General features: G+C 45.6%; 1 protein-coding gene across 3 annotated transcripts in view; it reads left to right on the forward strand.

Annotated features, from left to right (window-relative positions):
- The window catches only part of NCOA1 (nuclear receptor coactivator 1), a 1,093,244-nt gene that overhangs the window by 311,474 nt on the left and 765,196 nt on the right, over positions 1-16,574 (forward strand). For all 3 annotated transcript variants that reach the window (XM_029596190.1, XM_029596192.1, XM_029596191.1), the window contains exon 4: positions 7,752-7,917. The gene's annotated coding sequence lies outside the window, so the exon portion shown is untranslated. The remainder of the gene's footprint in view (positions 1-7,751; positions 7,918-16,574) is intronic.

A 16,574-nucleotide genomic window follows, 5' to 3' on the forward strand; every position in this document is an offset into this window, starting at 1 on the left:
TTGAAAATCTACCCCATTATCTTTTTAAAGCATGAATGCATTTTTACACTGACAGATGTGGCCAGTTTTAAGAACATAAGAACATGCCATATTGGGTCAGACCAAGGGTCCATCAAGCCCAGCATCCTGTTTCCAACAGTGGCCAATCCAGGCCATAAGAACCTGGAAAGTACCCCAAAAACTAAGTCTATTTCATTTTACAGTTGCTAGTAATAGCGGTGGTTATTATCTAAGTCAACTTAATAGCAGCCAATAGACTTCTCCTCCAAGAACTTATCCAATCCTTTTTTAAACACAGCTATTCTAACTGCACTAACCACATGTTCTGGCAACAAATTCCAGAGTTTAATTGTGCGTTGAGTGAAAAAGAACTTTCTCCGATTAGTTTTAAATGTGCCACATGCTAACTTCATGGAGTGCCCCCTAGTCTTTCTATTATCTGAAAGAGTAAAAAACCGATTCACATCTACCCGTTCTAGACTTCTCATGATTTTAAACACCTCTATCATATCCCCCCTCAGCCGTCTCTTCTCCAAGCTGAAAAGTCCTAACCTCTTTAGTCTTTCCTTATAGGGGAGCTGTTCCATTCCCTTATCATTTTGGTAGCCCTTCTCTGTACCTTCTCCATCGCAATTATATCTTTTTTGAGATGCGGCGACCAGAATTGTACACAGTATTCGAGGTGCGGTCTCACCGTGGAGCGATACAAAGGCATTATGACGTTTTCAGTTTTATTCACCATTCCCTTTCTAATAATTCCCAACATTCTGTTTGCTTTTTTGACTGCCGCAGCATACTGAACCAACGATTTCAATGTGTTATCCACTATGACACCTAGATCTCTTTCTTGGATAGTAGCACCTAATATGGAACCTAACATTGTGTAACTATAGCAAGGGTTATTTTTCCCTATATGCATCACCTTGCACTTATCCACATTAAATTTCATCTGCCATTTTGATGCCCAATTTTCCAGCCTCACAAGGTCTTCCTGCAATTTATCATAATCTGCTCTTGATTTAACTACTCTGAAAAGTTTTGTATCATCCGCAAATTTGATTACCTCACTTGTCGTATTTATTTCCAGATCATTTATAAATATATTGAAAAGTAAGGGTCCCAATACAGATCCCTGAGGTACTCCACTGCCCACTCCTTTCCACTGAGAAAATTGTCCATTTAATCCTACTCTCTGTTTCCTGTCTTTTAGCCAGTTTGTAATCCACGAAAGGACATTGCCACCTATCCCATGACTTTTTATTTTTCCTAGAAGCCTCTCATGAGGAACTTTATCAAATGCCTTCTGAAAATCCATGTACACTACATCTACCGGTTCACCTTTATCCACATGTTTATTAACTCCTTCAAAAATGTGAAGCAGATTTGTGAGGCAAGACTTGCCTTGGGTAAAGCCATGCTGACTTTGTTCTATTAAACCATGTCTTTCTATATGTTCTGTGATTTTGATGTTTAGAACACTTTCCACTATTTTTCCTGGCACTGAAGTCGGGCTAACCAGTCTGTAGTTTCCCGGATCGCCCCTGGAGCCCTTTTTAAATATGGGGGTTACATTTGCTGTCCTCCAGTCTTCAGGTACAATGGATGATTTTAATGACAGGTTACAAATTTTTACTAATAGGTATGAAATTTCATTTTTTAGTTTCTTCAGAACTCTGGGGTGTATACTATCCGGTCCAGGTGATTTACTACTCTTAAGTTTGTCAATCAGGTCTACCACATCTTCTAGGTTCACCGTGATTTGGTTCAGTCCATCTGAATCATTACCCATGAAAACCTCCAGTACGGGTACCTCCCCATAAATCACTGTTTACCTAGATAAATGACTTTGAAATTGACTTCAAAATGTTTCATTTTCTTTGTATAATTAGCCTTGACCTCATTATCTTATCAGCATGCCTTTTCAAATTTTTATCTGCCCGTTATCTACTCTAGTTTCTACATACCCCCTCCTAGCATAGAATGGCTCTGCAACTCTGAACAGGCTGTATGAAACAATCTAGAACAGGAAAAGTAAGAGTGGGGAAAAGGGATGCTTTTCTATTTAAACCAGTAGGGACATTCTTATCCTTCAACATGATATGAATTAAATAGTATAGGAGCAGCATGTGTTAAATTGGAAAAATATCCCCCAGCTTGTAAATATGTGGTCAAGAGAAATTTTTTTTGTCTCATGTAAATATATATATAGTATATTGGGGTAGATTTTAAAAGGTGGTGCGCGGGCGTATATGTGCACGCTACCCGGCTCACACGCATGTACACCTGATTTTATAACTTAGCATCCTCTTTTCAGACAAGGACAAATGTAGACCATCCTTACACTATAACATTTTACTGTTCCATACACTGCTCCATGTACCAATTTAACCAAAACCACTTGATTTACACCATGCTTTGAGCCAAACATTAAAATTATCTATATGGAAGAGCATTTCCTTCCCCTTTCCATGAACAGGTAATACTTCTGAAAAGGCAATGGTCTTTGCCATGTGTCTAATCTTCGTCCCTAGGTTTTGAAATCTTTCTGTACTGCAAGGATACCATGTCTAGCGAGGTCATTAGTGCCCTGATGGATAACATTGATTCTGGAGTCTTCAATTCCTTCTGTAATTGTGTTGACTATCTGGTTAACATTTCTACTAGCTGAGGATCCTGGAAGGCATTTAAACTGTTATGTCCCCTTCAAAATTATTACCCAAATTGGTTCCTCTGACGACTGAGTCTCCCAGCAGAAGAAACTTCCTTTTATGACCTTTGATAAAGTTTAAGGGTTTTTGGGTACATAGCGTGAGTACATCCCTTTCAGATATCACTTAATTTTCTATTCCTGCAGCTACTTTGTTATCCAATGCAGAAAAGGTATTATGTAAGAGTAACGGTGGGGAGAGTGGCTGTCTTTTCATCATAGGCCTTATTCTGCCAGAGCCCACTGTAATCCATTTATTCCTGGGTTTCTGAATCCGGATGTCCGACTTCTCTGTGGTAGTGGGTTGGATATTCAAGATGCTGCACAGTTAGGGAAATTGGGTGTTGTATAATCATGTCTTGTTCTACCAGAGCCCACTGTAAATCATTTATTAATGGGTTTCTTAATACTCTGTGGGAGCTGGGGGAGATAGTCTGGATGCTGCAAGGGAGGGGAAGTTCTCACAGGACAAGCAGGATGGTAGTCCTCATATATGGGTGACATCACAGGATGGAGCCCAATCACAGAACACTTTTGTCAAAGTTTATAGAACTTTGACTGGCCCCTACTGGGCATGCCCAGCATGGCACTAACCCTGCAGCCAACAGGGGTCCCTCCTCAGTCTTCTTTTTACCACGCAGAAGTTGCCACGCGGTTGAGGAGCTCTGCAAGTATTCCTGACAGGAATTTTCCTCACGGAATTATTTAAAGTTAAATTGCCCCACAGGGGTCCCTCCGTTAACTTTTTTCAGTCCGCCGTACTCCGGTAAGTTTTTACCCGTTTTCCGTCTATTACCGTCGAGTTTGGCCCTCGCAGCCTACTGGCCGTCGACCATACCGCGGCTCGATTTTTTCTATGGCCATGGCGTCAGGGTTCCATCGGTGTCCGGACTGTACTCGTACCATGTCCATTACAGACCCGCATAAAGTCTGTGTAATGTGTCTTGGACGAGAGCACATTGTTTTGACCTGCACCAAAAGGTCGCAAGACCAGAATGGAGAAGATGGGACTTCTCTTCCATGCTCAAACCCCGACTCCGTCCATTGCATCGACGTCATCGGAACTGGCACCGTCAACGTCGCGCCAGCATCGTCCACCGACCGGTGACCGCCCTGTGTCGACCACTTCCCGGCCTTCGACACCCTCTTCTCCCCCCTCAGGACCGAGGAGATCGTAAGGAGAAACTTCGCCATTGGCACCGAAAGTCTTGGACCATCGAGGCATCGAAGCCATCGACCTCGCCATCGTCCGAGCTGCCGCCGAAGAAACCCCGTCCAGAAAAGGCACCAACCTTTTCGGCAACCGGGTCACCGAGGCAATCTTCATCTGACAGGGAGTCGGGAGCCGTAACTCCGCTTTTAACAGTGGTCCCTCCGGCTATGCCTCTGCCTCCTTCTTCTGTTCCGGAGCCGGGGCTGCTTGCTCCAGGTCTCCGAGAAGAACTGGACCGGATGGTTCAGGAGGCCATCAACAAGGCGATGCATCGACTCCAGGTTCCCCCGGCACCGATATTGGTACTGATAGTGGAACTGAGCACTGACCCGATTCCAGCAGCATTGGCACCGCTGCTATCGAGGATGGAAGCGCTTATTGCAGCTTTTCCACCGGTAGATACCGGTTCACCGATGGCTCCGGTACCCTCCCTGTTGATTTTATCATCGGGAGGAGAAACACCGTTCCGCATCCCTCCTTCGGGAGTACTGCCTCAGCCATCGAGATCGATATCGATGCCCCCATCGGCGCCATCGAGCCATCCACCGATGCCTTGATGCCTGCGCCAGGTCCTTCATTGCCTTCATCGGTGCCTCCGGTTATTCCTTCAATGCCTTCAGAGCCTAAACCGGGGCCTTCAGGTATCCAACTACCCCGTCCCTCTACAGTCCTAGAGACACAGGTGCGGATCCTTATGATACCTGGACCGATGATTCTTCACCAGACACCGAAGATTTACCCTCACCACCTTCACCTTCTGAAAGTAGAAAGCGTTCTCCTCCAGAGGACCTTTCTTTAATAAACTTTGTGAAGGACATGTCTGAATTGGTCCCCTTCCAGTTACTAACGAACAGGACGACAGACATCAGATGATGGAGTTGCTTCAATTCCTGGATGCGCCCAAGGAAATCACCTCCATCCCCATCCATCAAGTTCTTCTTGACCTTCTCAAAAAGAACTGGGAACATCCTGGCTCCGTTGCAACAGTCCACAGAAAAACTGACTCTACCTACGTGATACATACAGTCAGCTCCAGGTTTTCAAAAGCCTCAATTGGATCACCAATCTGTGGTGGTTGAATCTGCGCAAAAGAAAGCAAAAAGGTCCAAAATTCAGACTTCCTTTCCCCCTGGCAAGGAGCAGAAGTTTTTGGATACCATAGGTCGCCGAGTCTTTCAAGGATCAATGCTGATCCTCCAAATTGCGCTTACCAACTATAAATGACCCAATATAATAGTCATTTTTAAGCAACTTCAAGACCTGACAACCTCCATGCCTCAATCACTTCCAGATAAGTTCCACACCCTACTTAATAAGTTTTGGAGGCAGGCAAACATGAGATTAGATCATGTTATGATATCCTTGACACTGCAACCAGAGTGTCTGCAGCAGCTATTTCAGCAAGACGATGGGCTTGGCATAAGTCTTCCGACCTTCGTCCAGAAGTGCAAGAGCGGTTGTCCGACCTCCCCTGCATTGGATACAATCTTTTTGGCGAGCAGATTCAAAAGACAGTGGCTGAACTAACGAACCATCATGAGACTCTCAGACAGCTCTCTCTGTTCCCTTCGGATTATCCTTCTAAACAGCCTTTCCGGAAGGACTCTAAAAAGTCTTTTTATAGACCAAAGAAGTCCTACCCGCCAGCAGCTAAATGCCGCTCTGCGAGATCATTTCTCAAATCACAGTCTCGTCAAACTCGAAAGCAAAAGCCACAGACAGCCCTCCAATCGGGCCCTGCTTCTGGTTTTTGACTTTCACATAGAGAGCAGCAGTCAGGTTCCATTACCAGATGTCCCAGTGGGAGGCCGCTTGTGCCATTTCAACAACATATGGCAATCAATCACCTCGGACCACTGGGTCCTAACAGTCAATGCTCAAGGCTCAACTTTCTCTCCATCCCGCTGGATTCCCCACCTCTACTGACGTGAAGAACATCCGATCATTCATTGCTCCTGGAACAGGAGGCGTCCCTCCTACTCCAGTCCAAAGCAATAGAACCAGTACCATCACATCAGCAAGGCCTTGGATTCTTCTGTAACAAGGGTAGGGGGGGATTTAGTTAGGGCTGGGGGGTGAGTTAGATGGGGGAAGGGAGGGGAAGGTGGTGGTGGGGGGGGGGAGCGGTAGAAAAGTGCCTTCCGAGGCCTTTCCGATTTTGGAGCGGCCTTGGAGGGAACGGGGAAAGCCATCGGGGCTCCCCTTGGGCTCGGTGCGTGCACAAGGTGCATACAGCGACCCTAGATTTTATAACATGCATGCGGCAGCGCACGCATGTTATAAAATCGGGTGCACATTCGTGTGCACTGGGTAGTGTGCCCAAATGTACCCCGCGCGCGCAGGATTTAAAATCGGCCCCATATTGAAAAGTTCGGGTCCCAATACAGATCCCTGAGGCACTCCACTGCCCACTCCCTTCCACTGAGAAAATTGTCCATTTAATCCTACTCTCTGTTTCCTATCTTTTAGCCAGTTTTAATCCACAAAAGGACATCGCCACCTATCCTATGACTTTTTACTTTTCCTAGAATCCTCTCATGAGGAACTTTGTCAAACGCCTTCTGAAAATCCAAATGCACTACATCTACCGGTTCACTTTTATCTACATGTTTATTAACTCCTTCAAAAAAGTGAAGCAGATTTGTGAGGGAAGACTTGCCTTGGTTAAAGCCATGCTGACTTTGTTCCATTAAACCAGAGCTTTCCAAACTTTGTGTCGTGACACGTTAGTGTGTCGCCTACAGTGTGATGGTGTTGCGCGAACATAGCACATTAAAGCAGTCAGGACCTCTGAAGTCGCTCCCCTCCAGCATCACGCCCATGCGATGGCAACTCTGACGTGAGTGTTGCCAACCTCGCTTATTTCCTGCGAGTTTGGCTTTTTTTTTCTAGCAATTCGCTTTTTTTTTCTTCAGTTCGCGGGTTGCTAATTATTGGGCCATTTTTGCTGTCAAACGCGGTTTTTTTGGGCTTGGTGGGTGGGACTTGAGCCCAGCTGTACCTATCATTGGCTGCTGCTGCCGATGAGGCCTGGCCATGAGGAGCATGTGGGCAAACAGGTCTATTGACTGCAAGCAACAGTGTCTGGTGATCATGGAAGGTGTTATGCGCCATGGCAGGCTTGAACCCTGAAGAGAGTGAAGCACTTAACTGGCAACAATCAAAAAGAAGAGGTACATGAGTGTGGGGGCCAGACATGTGCTTGGGGGGGGGGGGGAAGAGATGAATGTTACTCATAAATTATAACAATAACATTAATTTTGGAATATTATATATTTTTAATATAAATGAAAGGTTTTCATGAGATAGGTTGTGTCGTGAAACATTTTATTTATGTATATATCTAATGAAACATACATAAATTGTCGAAATTTGTTTCGTTCGTTTAACCTCTGGTTTGCCTGTAGACTGAATTACTGTGTTGTGAAATTTTGTCTAAAAAGTGTGTCACCAACATGAAAAGTTTTTGGAAAGCTCTGCATTAAACCATGTCTTTCTATATGTTCTGTGATTTTGATATTTAGAACAATTTCCACTATTTTTCCTGGCACTGAAGTCAGGCTAACTGGTCTGTAGTTTCCGGATTGCCCCTGGAGCCCTATTTAAATATTGGGGTTACATTAGTCATCCTCCAGTCTTCAGGTACAATGGATGAGCTGAGCAGTATCCAAAGTAATACTCCAGTTATACATTTTAGATGTGCTCTTTTTGTATTAGTATTATCATTTGGTGAAATCACAAAACATTTTTACTTTGAGGCTATGCAGTATTTGTATGTAGCAGTTATGGAATGCTAAAATCAGTTTTTTCTTATCTTATTTCTTTTTCTAGATTCATATCAGGTGTGAGTTAAGGATGGAAAGAATATATTTATCTCTTAGTTTTCTTGAAGATGGATTTGCATCTGTTTTAAATTAAGACCATCTCCTGTTCCAGGAAAAGCAGGCCACTGTTAATGTCTGGTTTGCAGTTTTGACTTTCAGAAATGAGGACAGAAGTAAGTGATTTCTATTAATTGTTTCTTTAAAATTTACAGTGTTATTTTGACAGTTAAAACTTGAGACTACGCTAAAATCTAGATTGATTTTTTTTTTACCTTCCAAAAATAAAAATGTTCCTGAATTCCTCCTTTGTGCTACTATTGTAAGCTTCAAAGCAACATCCTCAATTCAGCTGTTTAGCGTTGATATATTATGAAACTAATCTGAAAGCTGTACAGTTGGATGAATAATACTTTGAGGTAGATTAATACCTTAAAAATTCCTAATTATGTGAGAGCATGGCTTTTTCTTTTTTGTTTTTTCTTATTCTCACAGGACAAGCAGGATGGTAGTCCCCACATATGGGTGACATCATCAGCATGGAGCCCAATCACGGAACACTTTTGTCAAAGTTTCCAGAACTTTGACTGGCACCTACTGGTCATGCCCAGCATAGCACCAACCCTGCAGCCAGCAGGGTTCCCCCTTCAGTGTTCTTTTTTCCACGCAGCAGTAGCCACGCGGGTTAAGGAGCTCTTCCTGACAGGAATTTTCCTCACGGAACTTTGTTTAATAAATTTTACCCGACAGGGGTCCCCTTATCAATTTCTTTGCTCCGCGGTCGAACGGTAAGTTTTCTGCCCATTTGCGGTCGATTCCCATCGAGTTTCTCCCTCGCGGCCTACCGGCCATCGACCGCACCGCGACTAAATTTTGTCGAAGCCAAGGCGTCGGGTTTTCGTCCGTGCCCCGACTGCACTCGAACAATGTCCATCACTGACCCTCACACGGTCTGTGTGATGTGTTTGGGGTCCGGCCATGATGTCCTTATTTGCACCAAATGTGCCCAAATGACACCAAAAGGTTTCAAGGCTCGGCTCAATAAGATGGGTCTTCTCTTTTGGCCAAAAACCCCGACTCAATCGATAGCTTCAACATCGTCTGAATCAGTGCTGTCTACGTCGCGCCAGCACTGTGAATCCGCTGCTAGCCAACCGTCCTTGAAGACTCCACGGGTGTCGACCCCCCTCTGTTCCTCCTCTGAAAAACACCGGTGGGAACATTGAGAAAAACATCAACACCATCATTGTAAAGCTCAGGCCATCGATACAGATAAACCCTCGACATTGACATCGTCTGAGCCTCTGACAAAGAAGCCCCGTACAGAAAAGGCTTCGTCCTCTTCTGTCTCTGGATCACCGAGGCGTTCCCCACCTGGACAGCTGCCGGGATCCGCGATTCCACCTTCACCGGTGGACCCTCTGGCTATGCCAGTGCTACCTCCCACTCCGGAACCGGGTATTCATGCCTCAGGTTTCCGTGAGGAATTTGATCAGATGATCCAAGAGGCCATTGGCAAAGCACTCCAGGGCTTCCAACTTCCATCGATGCCAGTACCGGTTCCTCTTCTGGTCACCGACCCGATGCCCATGGTGTTTGCACCACTATTAGCTAGAATGGACAAGTTAATCGGTGCCCTTCCACCAGTGGATCCAAGGGACCCAATTCCTTCCTCAGCAATTCCATTGTCATTGGAGGAAGATGAAGAAACACCGCTCTTCATTCCACCATAGGGAGTGCCGCCACTGACATATCCATCGATGTCACCGATTCTATCGGTGCCTCCGTCAATGCCTCCCTCGATGCCAGCGATGCCGCCATCGATGCCCTCGATTCCTCCTTCGGGACCATCAATGCCCAGGCCAGGGCCTTCAAGAATAACACCATTACTTCCTTCTGAAGAACATTTGGGAGCTGGTGATGACCCTTATAATCCTTGGACCGACGATTTGTTCCAGGATTCTGATGATCTACCTTCACAGCCCTCCCCTCCTGATGAAAGGAAGCGTTGTCCTCCAGAGGACCTGTCCTTTATTAATTTTGTAAAGGAGATGTCTGAAACAGTCCCATTCCAGCTTCAGACAAAACAGGATTCTAGGCACCAGATGCTAGAGCTTCTACAATTTCTCGATGCTTCAAAGGAAATCATGTCCATCCCTATTCATGACAACCTTTTGGATCTTTTGAAGAGAAACTGGGAGCACCCTGGCTCCGTGGCACCTGTTAACCGAAAAGCAGATGCCACCTACTTATTTCAGTCCGCACCTGGCTTCCAAAGAACTCAGTTAGGTCATCACACGTTGTTGTAGAGTCAGCCCAAAAGAGGGCCAGATGCGCCAAACCTCATTCATCTATTCCCCCAGGGAAAGATCAGAAGTTCCTGGATGCATTTGGAAGATGGGTATTCCATGGATCAATGCTCATCTCTCGCATTGCATCCTACCAACTCTACATGACCCAATATAATAGGGCCTTGTTCATGAAGATTCAAGACTTTGCTGAAGCCTTACCTCTGCAGTTCCAGGACCAACTTCATGCCCTAGCACAAAAGGGCTTAGATGAAGTGAAATCAGCGTATGACATCTTTGACACCGCTTCCAGGGTGTCTGCTTCCGGTATCAGTGCAAGGAGATGGGCCTACCTGAAATCTTCAGACCAGAGGTACAAGACAGATTGTCTGATTTGCCCTGTGCGGGGGATAATCTTTTCGGTGAAAAGATTCAAGAAGAGGTGGCGCAGCTCAAGGACCACCAAGAGACTCAGCGCCAGCTCTCCTTACTGCCTTCTGATCCCTCTTCTTCATCCAAAAGATCTTTTAAGAGGGATTTTAAGAGACAATTCTACCAGCAGAGGAGATAATATCGCCCGGCGTCCAGGGGTCGGCCTTCTAAGCCTTACCAAAAAGGCCAACCTAGGCAGTCTAGAGGGAGAAGTCGCAGCCAACAACTCAACCAGGTCCAGCGGCAGGTTTTTGACTCCTTTCTAGAGAGCAGTACCCAGCTTCCACTTCCAACCATTCCGGTCGGCGGCCGGTTGTGCCACTTTTCCAGCCTATGGCACACAGTCACCACAGATCAGTGGGTACTTGCAATAGTATCCCAAGGTTACCACCGCAACTTTCTCTCTGTCCCACCGGTTTCCCCACCTCGGCTGACGTGGGGAACATCTGACCATTCACCACTCTTGGAGCAGGAGGGCTCCCTCCTCCTCCAGTCCCGAGCAATAGAACCAGTGTCCCTCTCAGAACAGGGGCAAGGGTTCTATTCCAGGTATTTCCTGATACCAAAAAAGTCTGATGGGGTGTGTCCAATATTGGATCTTCACACTCTAAACAAATACCTACAAAAAGAAAAGTTCAAGATGGTGACCCTGGGTTCTCTACTTCCCCTTCTTCAAAGGGGAGACTGGCTCTGCTCTCTAGACCTTCATGACGCCTACATGCACATTTCAGTTACTCCGTGACATCGCAGATTCCTGCGATTCCTAGTAGGCCCAAACACTTCCAATATCGAGTGTTACCTTTCGGCCTAGCATCTGTCCCACGCGTCTTCACCAAGTGCCTTGTGGTGGTAGCGGCCTACCTCAGGAGTCAGAGTGTCCACGTCTACCCCTATCTCGACGATTGGTTGATCAGGGCTCTCTCTCGGCAAGGCGCACTGACGTCCCTTCACCTCACTTTGTTTTCCCTGATCTCCCTGGGTTTTCTCTTATTATCAAAAATCCAAACTAGTTCCTTCGCAAACTCTATTGTTCATAGGGGCCAACTTGGACACTCTAACAGTGAAAGCTTTCCTACCTCAGGATTGAGTTCTCACTCTTGCTTCTCTGGCCTTTCAACTGCAGTCTCGACAATATTCAACTGCATGTCATTTCCTGATAGTATTGGGTCATATGGCCTCCACAGTGCTGTCAATCCCATTGCTTGCCTCGCCATGAGAGTAATGCAGTGGACTCTAAGATCGCAGTGGACTCAGTCTTCTCAGCCAATGTCCTCCACAATCCGCATCACCAAACAGCTCCGTCTATTGCTAGCTTGGTGGGCAAACCAATCCAATCTGGTACATGGCCTCCCATTTCAGATTCCAGAACCTCAAATAACCTTGATAACAGATGCCTCCAACTTCGGCTGGGGTGCACATGTTGCAAACCTGCAAACTCAGGGCATCTGGTTTCCAGAGGAAGCGAAACACCAGATACATTTCCTGGAGCTTTGTGCCATCAGATATGCTCTCAGGGCTTTGCAGGATCACCTCTCCAACCAGGTCATCTTGATTCAAACTGACAACCAGGTGGCCATGTGGTACATCAACAAGCAAAGGGGAACGGGCTTTTACCTCCTGTGTCAGGAAGCTGCACAGATATGGGTGGAGGCCCTTTCCCACTCGATGTACCTCAGAGCCACCTACTTGCCGGGAGTGGACAATGTGTTGTCAGACAAGCTGAGTCGCACTTTTCAACCGCACGAGTGGTCCCTCAACCCCACTGTTGCGGACTCAATATTCCAACGTTGGGTTACCCTTACATAGATCTCTTTGCGTCAATTCACAACTGCAAAGTAGGGAACTTCTGCTCCCTCACTCACAGCCAACACCACCAGCCCAGAGATGCTTTCTCCCTCTCGTGGGCCAGAGGTCTCCTTTATGCGTACCTTCCACTTTAGCTCATTTCAAAGACTCTCGTGAAGTTGCGAAGGGATAGGGGGTCTAATGATTCTCATAGCCCCTCATTGGCCACGCCAGGTCTGGTTTCCAATTCTCCACGACTTATCGGTACACCGACACATTCCTCTAGGGAAGGACCCGCTTCTGATCACGCAGAACAAGGCTGCCTTCGCCACCCCAACATCCAAGCCCTTTCCCTGACTGCTTGGATGTTGAAAGGTTAATACTGCAACCTCTTAACCTTTCAGAGCCGGTTTTCTGTGTCCTAGTAGCTTCACGAAAGCCTTCCACAAGGCAGTCTTATCGTTATAAATGGAACAGGTTTACAGGATGCTGTACTTCCATGTTCATCGATCCTTTCAATTGTCCCACTCCGAAGTTTCTGGACTATCTCTGGCACCTGTCACAGTCAGGCCTCAAAACTTCTTCTATCAGGATACATGTCAGTGCGGTAGCCGCCTTCCATAAAGGTGTGGGGGATGTACCCATTTCACTTCAACCCCTCGTCATACGCTTTTCGAAGGGCTTGCTTCACCTTAATCCTCCACTGCGCCCTCTGGCCCCTTCTTGGGACCTGAACATGGTTTTGGGAAGGCTCATGAAACCGTCGTTTGAGCCTCTCCAATCCTGTGATCTCCGCTCTCTCACTTGGAAAGTGATTTTTCTTTTAGCGGTCACATCGGCTCGCAGAGTTCGTGAGTTACAGGCCTTAGTCACCTACCTGCCTTACACCAAACTCCAAAATACAAAAAGGTCTTGCCGCTGGAGATTCTTGCCGCTGGAGTCCCAGCGGCAAGAATCTCGGCAAGGCTGCTCACTTTCGGGGCACCGATTTCAGCCAGTGTTTTTCACCGCTTCTTGACTGACCACAATCATCATTTCACAAATTGTACCAGTAAACTACCTCCCTGAAGTTCCCTGAGGAAGGAGTCTAACTCTCCGAAACACTGCTGTGTTGGAGCGTGCACTTCAGGATGTAAGATATTACTTACCTGGCTGGTGGAAAACGATAAGAGCAAACATTTGTAGTGCCCACACAGTGTTTGTATCTTAATACTTACAGCAACCTATGATTATTCAAGCCCAGAGTTGTATGGGCTTGACATTATAAGCCATTATTCTACTGAGGCTATGTATGACGGTTGCAATGTAAGCAAGTCTTCATTGAGTTCTACATATAGCTGGACCTTTTTGTATTTTGACAGTTTCTGATTTTCAGCTATCTTGAGTTTCTTATAATTACACCAAACTCCTGCATGACAGGATAGTACTCCGCACTCACCCTAAATTTTTGCCTAGGGTAGTATCGGAGTTTCATATCAATCACTTCATTATACTACCCACTTTCTTTCCCAAGCCCCACTCAAACCCAGGAGAGCGTGCTCTGTATACCCTTGACTGTAAACGTGCTCTAGCATTTTATCTAGACAGTACAGCGGCCCACAGGTAGGGCACTCAATTGTTTGTTTCCTTTGATCCCATCAAATTGGGTAAGCAGACTCACTCCTCCTGGTTAGCGGACTGTATTTCCTTTTGTTACCAACAGGCAGGCATTCCGCTTCAAGACTGTTAAAGCACACTCTTTCAGGGCCATATCAACATCAGTAGCGCACCTATGCTCGGTGCCGCTTGCTGACATCTGTAAGGCTGCTAACTGGAGCTCTCTCCACACCTTTGCAGCCCATTATTGTTTAGACAAGGCTGGCAGACAAGATTCCATTTTCAGCCAGTCTGTGCTATGCAACTTATTTGCGAACTGAGTTACCCATAACCTTCCGCCAACCCGGTAGGGTTCAGGATGCCCTCTACCAAATTCCACCCCAGTTCTTGTGCCTGTTGCATGACTTTGGGTCCAATTGGTGCATTGTTCGGGCATCCTCAGCTCGGTACTCACCCATATGTGAGGACTACCATCCTGCTTGTCCTGTGAGAAAGCAGAGTTGCTTACTGTAACAGGTGTTCTCACAGGACAGCAGGATATTAGTCCTCACAAAACCCGCCCGCCACCCCGTGGAGTTGAGTTTACTTACGATTTATTATCTTATTTTTCGCATGTACTTTTACTATAGGACGAGACTGAAGGGGGACCCCTGCTGGCTGCAGGGTTGGTGCTATGCTGGGCATGCCCAGTAGATGCCAGTCAAAGTTCTGGGAACTTTGACAAAAGTGTTCCGTGATTGGGCTCCATCCGGATGTTGTCGCCCATATGTGAGGACTAACATCCTGCTGTCCTATGAGAACACCTGTTACAGGTAAGCAACTCTGCTTTTGTTGTTGTTGCTTGTCATTGTAACTTACTTGCCTTATTCAAGTTTGCACTTGATCTAAACAAAATATAAATTAAAAAAAAAAAAAAGAACTTGTGACACAGGAGCGGTAACCTAATGGATGTTGAAATAGTTGCTATCCATCCGGTATTTGGCCAGCATGGCCAGTTTTGATTAAGGGAGGATGGTTGCTGGCAGTTCCTTTTTAAACCAGCAATATAATTGCCAGTGTTATGCTGGCCTCCGCAGTAGCAAAGTTTTTCTTCCCTTCCTCTTCTCAAGCTACCCTTCCATCCACGAGAACTCCTCCACACATCAACCACGCTTTCCCCCTCCTGTGGACCCTTTCTTAAGCAGCAGAGGCCAGTCCTAGGTCTGACCATGGAGGTAGTGGCAGCTATGAAACTTTTCTGGCCAGGGACTGAGTCTCTCTGCTGCCAGGCCTGCCTCTTATCCACATTAAATTTAATTTGCCATTTGGATGCCCAATTTTTCAGTCTCACAAGGTCTTCCTGCAATTTTTCACAATCTGCTTGTGATTTAATTACTCTGAACAATTCTGTATCATTTGCAATTTTGATTACCTCACTTGTCATATTTCTTTCCAGATCATTTATAAATATATTGAAAAGTATGGGTCCCAGTACAGTTCTCTGAGGCACTACACTGCCCACTCCCTTCCTCTGAGAAAATTGTCCATTTAATCCTACTCTCTGTTTCCTGTCTTTTTGCCAGTTTGTAATCCACAAAAGGACATCGCCTCCTATCCCATGACTTTTTAGTTTTCTTAGAAGCCTCTCATGAGGGACTTTGTCAAACGCCTTCTGAAAATCCAAATATACTACATCTACTGGTTCTCCTTTATCCACATGTTTATTAACCCCTTCAAAAAAATGAAGCAGATTTGTTAGGCAAGACTTCCCATGAGTAAATCCATGTTGACTGTGTTCCATTAAACCATGTCTTTCTATATGCTCTACGATTTTGATCTTTAGAATAGTTTCCACTATTTTTCCTCTTACTGAAGTCAGGCTCGCTGGTCTATAGTTTCCAGGATTGCCCCTGGAGCCCTTTTTAAATATTGGGGTTACATTGGCAACTCTCCAGTCTTCAGGTACAATAGATGATTTTAATGACAGGTTACAAATTTTAGCTAATAGATCAGAAATTTCATTTTTTAGTTCCTTCAGTACCCTAGGATGCATACCATCCGGTCCAGGTGATTTGCTACTCTTTAGTTTGTCAATCTGGCCTACATCTTCCAGGTTCACAGTGATTTGGTTCAGTTTGTCTGACTCATCACCCTTGGAAAACATCTCCGGAACTGGTATCTCTCCAACATCCTCATTAGTAAACATAGAAACAAAGAATTCATTTAGTCTTTCTGCAATGGCCTTATCTTCCCTAAGAGCCCCTTTACCCCCTCGGTCATCTAACGATCCAAAAGACTCCCTCACAGGTTTCTTGCTTCAAATAAATTTTAAAAAGTTTTTATTATGAGTTTTTGCCTCTATGGCCAACTTCAGTTCAAATTCTCTCTTCGCCTGTCTTATCAATGTTTTACACTTAACTTGACAATGCTTCTGGGAGTAGAGTATATGCTCTTTCACATCTTGTTGCCTCTGCTACAGAGAAGGGCACCCAAAATGATAAAGGGGATGGAACAGCTCCCCTATGAGGAAAGACTGAAGAGATTAGGACTGTTTAGCTTGGAGAAGAGACGGTTGAGGGGGGGATATGATAGAGGTCTTTAAGATCATGAGAGGTCTTGGATGAGTAGATGTGAATCGGTTATTTACACTTTCGAATAATAGAAGGACTAGGGGGCATTCCATGAAGTTAGCACGTAACACATTTAAGACTAATTGGAGAAAGTTCTTTTTCACTCAACGCACAATTAAGCTC

This window comes from Rhinatrema bivittatum, chromosome 3 (genome assembly GCF_901001135.1).
Source record: "Rhinatrema bivittatum chromosome 3, aRhiBiv1.1, whole genome shotgun sequence".
Classification (NCBI taxonomy): domain Eukaryota; kingdom Metazoa; phylum Chordata; class Amphibia; order Gymnophiona; family Rhinatrematidae; genus Rhinatrema; species Rhinatrema bivittatum.